General features: G+C 32.2%; 1 long non-coding RNA gene across 1 annotated transcript; it reads left to right on the top strand.

Annotated features, from left to right (window-relative positions):
- The first annotated feature begins 64 nt into the window (after nt 1-64).
- Nucleotides 65-1,100, top strand: LOC124297561 (uncharacterized). The gene is made up of 2 exons (XR_006906632.1): nt 65-214; nt 247-1,100. It is a non-coding gene; the product is annotated as an uncharacterized LOC124297561 (long non-coding RNA).
- Nucleotides 1,101-7,456: the final 6,356 nt, after the last annotated feature.

Below are 7,456 nucleotides of genomic sequence, written 5' to 3'. Positions count from 1 at the left end.
TGTTCATTACATGTGTAGGTAGGTGGTTAGGTTAGGTTAGGTTAGGTTAGGTTAGGTTAGGTTAGGTTAGGTTAGGTTAGGTAAGGTAAGGAAGGTAGGTAGGTAGGTAGGTAGGTAGGTAGGTAGGTAGGTAGGTAGGTAGGTAGGTAGGTAGGTAGGTAAGTAAGTAAGCGAGTAGATAAACAGGTACGTAGGTAGTTAGTTGGTTAGTTATGTAGATAGATAGATAGATAGATAGATAGATAGATAGATAGATAGATAGATAGATAGATAGATAGATAGATAGATAGATAGACAGATTGGTAGGTAGGTAGGTATATCAACATATAGAGTGTATATAGTTCAGTATTCGTTTATATACGATATAAAATTTTACATGAAAAGAAGCAGAATTTTTTTTAAAGAAAAAACTCGAAAAATACTGAATTGAAAGAGTAAGAGAAAAAGAGAAAGAGAGAGAGAGAGAGAGAGAATGAACTAATCAAATGCAGCGTTAAAACTATTCACGCTTAGTAGAATATATATAAAAGTAACATCGTTTACAGCTGTTTCTGCACTGGATCTGAGTTGTAAGGAAACATGGAGTGCTTTGTATGTACACTTGGGGACAATGAATCTGAGACGGCTCATTTTTTACACCAGACAGTTACGTTGGCAACACTGAGAAACCTACGGCGCCACAGTCGGCCTAGCGCGAAACAAACTCGAATCTCAACAAGCGTAACACAATCCATGACCGTCGAATCCGACCTTAGAATACCGCGGAGATAATGACTTGTTAGATCGACACGTATTCTAAGGTTAGATTCGACGGTTATTGGTTATGTTACGTTTATTGAGATTGAGTTCGTTTCGCGCTCGACCGACCGTGGCGCTGCAGGTTTCTCTGTGTTGCCAACGTAACTATCTAGTGCAAAAAATTACACGTCTCAGATTCATTGTCTCCAAATGTATGTTTAGGTGTGTCTGTTAAATAGATGAGAATTTTACAATGGCTGTATTATGTGTTATTATACTGTATACTTTTATTATAGAAAAACAAGATGATGAAAGTAAGGATAAGTAAACAATTTGAAAAAAAAAAAAGAAAAAAAAACAAACACTAAAGTGAAGATTTACATTGACTAGCACGTAAATTGCACATGCACCTTAATATACTATAGTTTTGACATTTTTGCAAGAAGGAAAAAAAAAAAATCCTCCGAACGAGGAAATAACTCAATTAGATAACACATTTTAGCATATAATATTTAAGTTTCTACATATTTGCATATATTGTTAGGCATATTATAAATAGGTATGATATAATATTATACGTATACGTGAATGTAGGATATTAAGCGGTGGTATACATGAGTGTATAAATAAACGATATTGATATAAGGATAATTATGATAGTTGATAACAGCGCCCTATTTTGGGAAAGACAGGACCTTACCGTTATTATTAATATTAACATAATTATTGTTGTTGCTGTTGTTGTTACGATGATGATTATTGTTACTATTCCGTTCACTTTCACGCTAACAATATCGCATATAGGTAATTATTTTATCGAAGTAATGGGGAAAGTCAATTTAAACGAAAATAATTGATTTTTAATAGCATCAATTCTTTTTCTTATTTCTTTTACGTCGTGATATGATGGATTAAAAGTTATCATGACACATCGCGCGTTTGGGTCTCATGATTCAATATGCGGACATGATATTTAAACAATTCTACTTTTGTTTATCAATCTATTTATGATTTTACTTCTGTTTCTTCGTTTCTTTAGTATTTTGTAAAGATTTAAAATATACAAAATCGTTATATACATAATTTTGAACGTAAGTTAATTATACCCTTCCTGTTTATACATACATATAATATGTAATAATATACCCCAATCATATTCTTATTACAAGCTTAAAATAAAATGCCTATACTACTATGTACGGTTGGTCTATATTGCGTATAACAATGATGACTAATTAATAATCTAATATTATTATGTATTATATCTATACTATCTTGAGTTTATTAATACGTTTTTATTTTCATACGGTCCGTGAGATAAAGTTTGTCGTCTTCGTATTAAATATATATAATCGTTATCAAATATACACCCCCCCCCCCCCCCCCCCCCCCCCATACTTCATAGGTATATAGCTGCGTAGGAAATCAATAACAATAACAACAATCCAGTTCTATACGATAAACCAACTTACCCCGTTAAAATTCACTAAAATTCTAAAACTCCGCGTACAAGTTTTTCATTCTTCTTTACCGCCCTCGTCGTTTGGTTTGTCTTAATGTGCCTTGCGGCGTACAAGCAGCAGCTTTCCCTCATTCGTAAGTGCACGATAGTAATTTTACATTGTGCCAAAATAACCGGAGAAATGTAATAAACATCACGCGATAAATCGATGATTACAGTTGAACTGAAATTTCTTTACTTCGTCATTTCGTCACGGTTATTTTATTTTATATTATTTTTTTTTTCTCCCTTCGAAATTGCTATATCACTATTATCACCATTATTATTAATATTATTAATATCACTATTATCACTATTATCATCATTATTATTATTATTATTTGGCGTGTCGGAACTCATTTCCAAAGTCTGAGCAACTCGAGTACCTCTCGTGTATTTACTGCTTATTTTCCCCCTCTTCATTTTTTGTCCGTTATAGGACGTGATCACCCCGCAGAAGGAATATAATACCGTCCCAGTTATTTTTTTTTTTTTAAATTATTATTATTGTCGTTGTTGTTGTTGTTATTATTATTACTATTATTTTTTTTTTTACCGTCGTCTTATTTTCGATTGTTCAAACTTTCAAATTTTTACCAAGTTTTACGACATTTTTTTTAATAACAATAACAACGCATCGCGTTATACCATACATGTGATGACGATGACCGGAATGCACTCGGTGTTAATGGCGGGAATATGAATTACATTTTTCATACTGAAAGTTCACCATGCCGCCATGAGATTTTAACCCGCGGATATTGTAGACGTACAATGTTTTGTTTTTTTTCCATTCCAGACTACTTTCATTTTCCTCTTTTGTTTCTTTATTTTTTATTGTTATAAAATTTTTTTTCTACTCCCCATTCTCCTCGCACAAGGCATTTCGAATACTCACCCGGTCGAGGATATATTGCCTTATTTTCATTTTCATTCGCAAACACGAAGTAATGAATGACGGACTGGCGGTATTTCAAATACGAACTTTCGATTATAAAATAACTAGATCTTCCCCCGTTGCACGCCGCAGAATTCGCGCTATCTTTAAGAAAAAGTACAACGTACCTGCTTTATACCCACATAGACATTAAATGATAGTTCTAACTGTTAATATTATATAATTTAAATGGTTGGGAAAAATATAAAAAACCAAAAAAAAAAATTAAAAAACTAATAACATTCGACATAGAATAATATATATATATTTGAAATAGCCACCACAAGTCGAAGACGGATACGATGATTATTGATGAAAAATTCCCAAAATTTTAGTGATCTATAGTTGATCCAAAAAAGGAATAGATAGCCTTATTAAAGGGAGTTTAAACTGACTCGGAATTGTTCCGGTACAACTAGTCCGATTTAGCTCTACGAGATAAAAGTTTCGAGGTTTTTTTTTTAAGAAAAAGTAGAAGCAAAAAAAAAAAAAATAAAAAAATCGAAAAAAGTTTAAATTAAATGAAAATAGAGGGAAAAAAAAACAACAGAAACCCATGCCTTGTTCACGTCTGCCGACTGAAGATTACGATAGAAAAGTATCATTTAATTTAATAATTTACTATGTCGTATATAATATTCATACTATAATAATGGTCTGAAAACGCTTTATATGTCTTTGGTTTTTTTTTTAGTTTTTCAAAATCACTTCAGGCTATTTTTAACAATACGTTGTTTAACATAAATTAATGTCGACTTGTTTTTGATAAACGTATCGTATTCAACTTTATATTATCAATGGTGTAAAGCTGGACAATAGTTTGTAATATACATATTCAATTTATACAATAGAGGCTATCATAAATAATCACATACCTGCGGTTAAACAAACCAGATGCGCTTAGATAAGAAAAAAAGCAATGAAAATTGTATTAGCCGTTTAACCTAAATAGATAGAGATATACGCGATCCATGAGATCAGATTTTAAATCAATTATTCGGGAAGTAATAAAATTAAAGCAAAACACGGCAAACGTGGAAACGTGTGTTATAAAAATAGCCACATGTAAACATACACACACACACACACACACACACGCGTACACCTTTACTGCCAAACACATGTATCAATAGAATCTCTGTATTTTCTTGAAGAGAATGACATTTAAAAAAATGGAACAACATATGAACGACGGGAAAATTGTTGTGAAAATTCATACTTAATAAATTTTTCATAAAACTACAAACTGTGTCAGAAAAGAAATTCAGAATACGATCTGATCCGTTTTCGAATATGACCAATTTCGAGAATATACGAGAGAAAATAGAAAAATCTTCTTGTTTTATTCCAGTTACTGTGTAAACTTGAAAGGTATTGAAATTTTGTCACGCGTCAAGAAGTGAATCGCATATGCGTATGAAAATTTTCTCGAACATATTATTGATGAGAATTATACGTGGGGGAAAAAAAAAAAGAAAAAGAAAAAATATCCCGCAACTCGGCAATCTGGTGAAAAAATATTCATGAAAATCAGCAAAATTATTTGTATTATTGAAAATAATGGTCAAGGCACATTAACAAACGACACAAAATATGATGATACGATTTAAAAGATTACAGCATTTTTACTCACCCGTTCACCATATACTAATATAATTATATAGTTATATTATAGATAATATTTCTAACCACTGTAAAATACACGCATATACACATACTTATATATTATATATTATATATATAATATATTATACTCTATGATATATATATATATATATATATATATATATATATATATATATATATATATATATATTATATATTATGATGAGTTGATTGAAGAATAAAGTAAATAATCCTGTATAAAAGCTTCTTTATCAAAGTAAATAATAATACTAGTAGTAGTAGTAGTAATAATAATAGTAATAGTAACGGTAGTAGTGATAATAATAATGATATCAATAATACTAATAATAATAATAAAAATTATCTTGTACTTAAGTGTTGTTGATACTGCGAAACTGGCATTCAGGTATTTCTGGCTATAGTACCGGAAGAACAGCAGGCGAATCGACTAATTCGGTAACTCGTAATTCGCTCGGTTGTCGAAAAATGTTGCTACGTGATAAGAGAAATTAAAAGAGAAAAAATGAATAAAAAATTTATATCGTGTATTTCCGGCTTTGCTAAAATGCCACAAAATGCAACGTCGGCGAGGATCGGCTGCGGTTTCGCTAAACGAAATTATTGATTTTCCTTGTTTTTCTCGAATTTTGAAAAACCACGCGCCGATCACTTCGAACCGATCTCAACGAAATTCAAACGATTCGTGTATCTCTGTTCGACGGTATCGGCGCAATTGGTTTATTATGTAGGACAGGAATAATATTTTGTTGAAAATTCAATGATTTTTTTTTTTTTTTCTTTTAAATATATATATACATACATACATATATATATACATACAGTAGAAAGGGTCATACAGTTCCTTGGCAGTTTATATGAAATTATCTTACATTATTAATTAATAAATAAATATATATCATTTAACTTTTACCACCTTCTCATTATTTCATTCCAATATAATCTATTCAGAAGTCCTCGTCCTCCTTACACATCCTAACCGATCTTTTCACGCAATATTCAGCCTCGAAAAGTTATCTCCAAGAATCTGACTGAGATTACGTTTCTAATAATATTGTTGTTCGCGATGATAATTTCGTTGCCCGTATACTTGTGTAATCCGTGTGGAGAAAAAAAAAAAAAAAAATAAAAAATCGTCTTGCACGCGTGCAAATGAATTTTTCTACCTGGTTCAGTCGCGGTTGATGACCCGGAGGAATTGTCACAAAGTACGACTTGTCTGGATATATAAATCGCTTTTTTCTGTTTCATCGTTTTATTTTATTTTATTATCTTTTATTTTTTTATTTTATTTATTTATTTATTTTTTTTTTCTTGTCTCTCATGTTTTTACGTCGTGTTTGCCGCTGGTCTCGACATACCTCTCTCGAATGCTAAGCCGAATGCTACATGAGTCCGAAACTTTTTTGTTACACGGATCATTTTAATACCGGTCAACGACTGTCCTTGATAGATTTTGTGACAAACATACCTACGTCGCATGCCGCGTCCAGGTCTACTCACTACGACTTCGTCTACCGTTAATCATAATATGTTCGGTAGCTAGGAGAAATAGAATTTGTTGGATACATCAACGGTTGGCCGAGCGGTGGAGATGAAAAAGGAAGATAAGAAAATGGTTTTTTTCATATTTTTCAATCTACGATACGGTACTTTTTACAACTTGAACGTTGAAATAATCGGCTTTGATTATTCATTTTTCTACCGCACTCGATTTTTTTGAAATATCACACATGCGACGAAGTTCGACAATTGTTCGACCGAATGAAAGTTGGGGAGTGGAAGAAAAAGGCTTCTTGAAGAATCGCCAGGTATGTTATTCACGACGTTGATACTGAAAACGAATTAAACAACGTTTCTATTACGTAAAAGAAATCTATCTGAGCAAATTCGAATAACGCAATCGAAGATATCTATAATTTGAGATAATTTCTTCATGTCTAGAATGTTCGGATCTTATGTTTTTTTTTTCCTTTTTTTCGTTTTTCTTAATTTTTTATTTAGACCGTTAGAGGCTAACAGTGTTAACGCAGCCTTAAGCCGAAGCAATTGAAGAATAAGAACTTTTGCAATATAACTATTGAAAATTTGTTTACAAAATTGATCGTATTGTTATTATATTGTATTCAGTCTCAAGAAGCCCTGCGCGTATCGAACAGTTCAAGTATCTGTCCGCTAAAAATTAGAGATCAAGGATCAAAAGACAACGACTTTTACTGCATCGAACTCCGTAAGAACCAATGAATAACGAACGATTATTTTGCACGATGATTTTTGGAGAATCTGTCAAAACTGGATTTATAATAATTTTTATAAGATTTCCGTGATAAATACGTTTGATTTTTTTTTTCACTAAAAAGTGAGAACACGGAGGCTTCGGGGGATGAAAAAAATTGAGTAAACGTTGAATTGTCGGTTCAACTACACTCGTGTGATGCGGCAGGCACCTAACCATGATAAATTCTCCTCGAGGAATACTTACTTGCGGAAAGGCAAGTCCTGGAGGCAAAGGTAAGAGAGCTGATCTTAGCGCCCGCGCAGCTGCTGCTTACTTCAGGAGAAAGTAGGTAGGTAGGAAGGTAGGTAGGTAGGTAGGTAGGTAGGTGGGTATAGGTACTCGATCAGTATTATTTTAT

Source organism: Neodiprion virginianus, chromosome 2, assembly GCF_021901495.1.
Source record: "Neodiprion virginianus isolate iyNeoVirg1 chromosome 2, iyNeoVirg1.1, whole genome shotgun sequence".
In the NCBI taxonomy this organism is placed as follows: Eukaryota; Metazoa; Arthropoda; class Insecta; order Hymenoptera; family Diprionidae; genus Neodiprion; species Neodiprion virginianus.
This window is presented reverse-complemented; position numbering and strand designations above follow the sequence as displayed.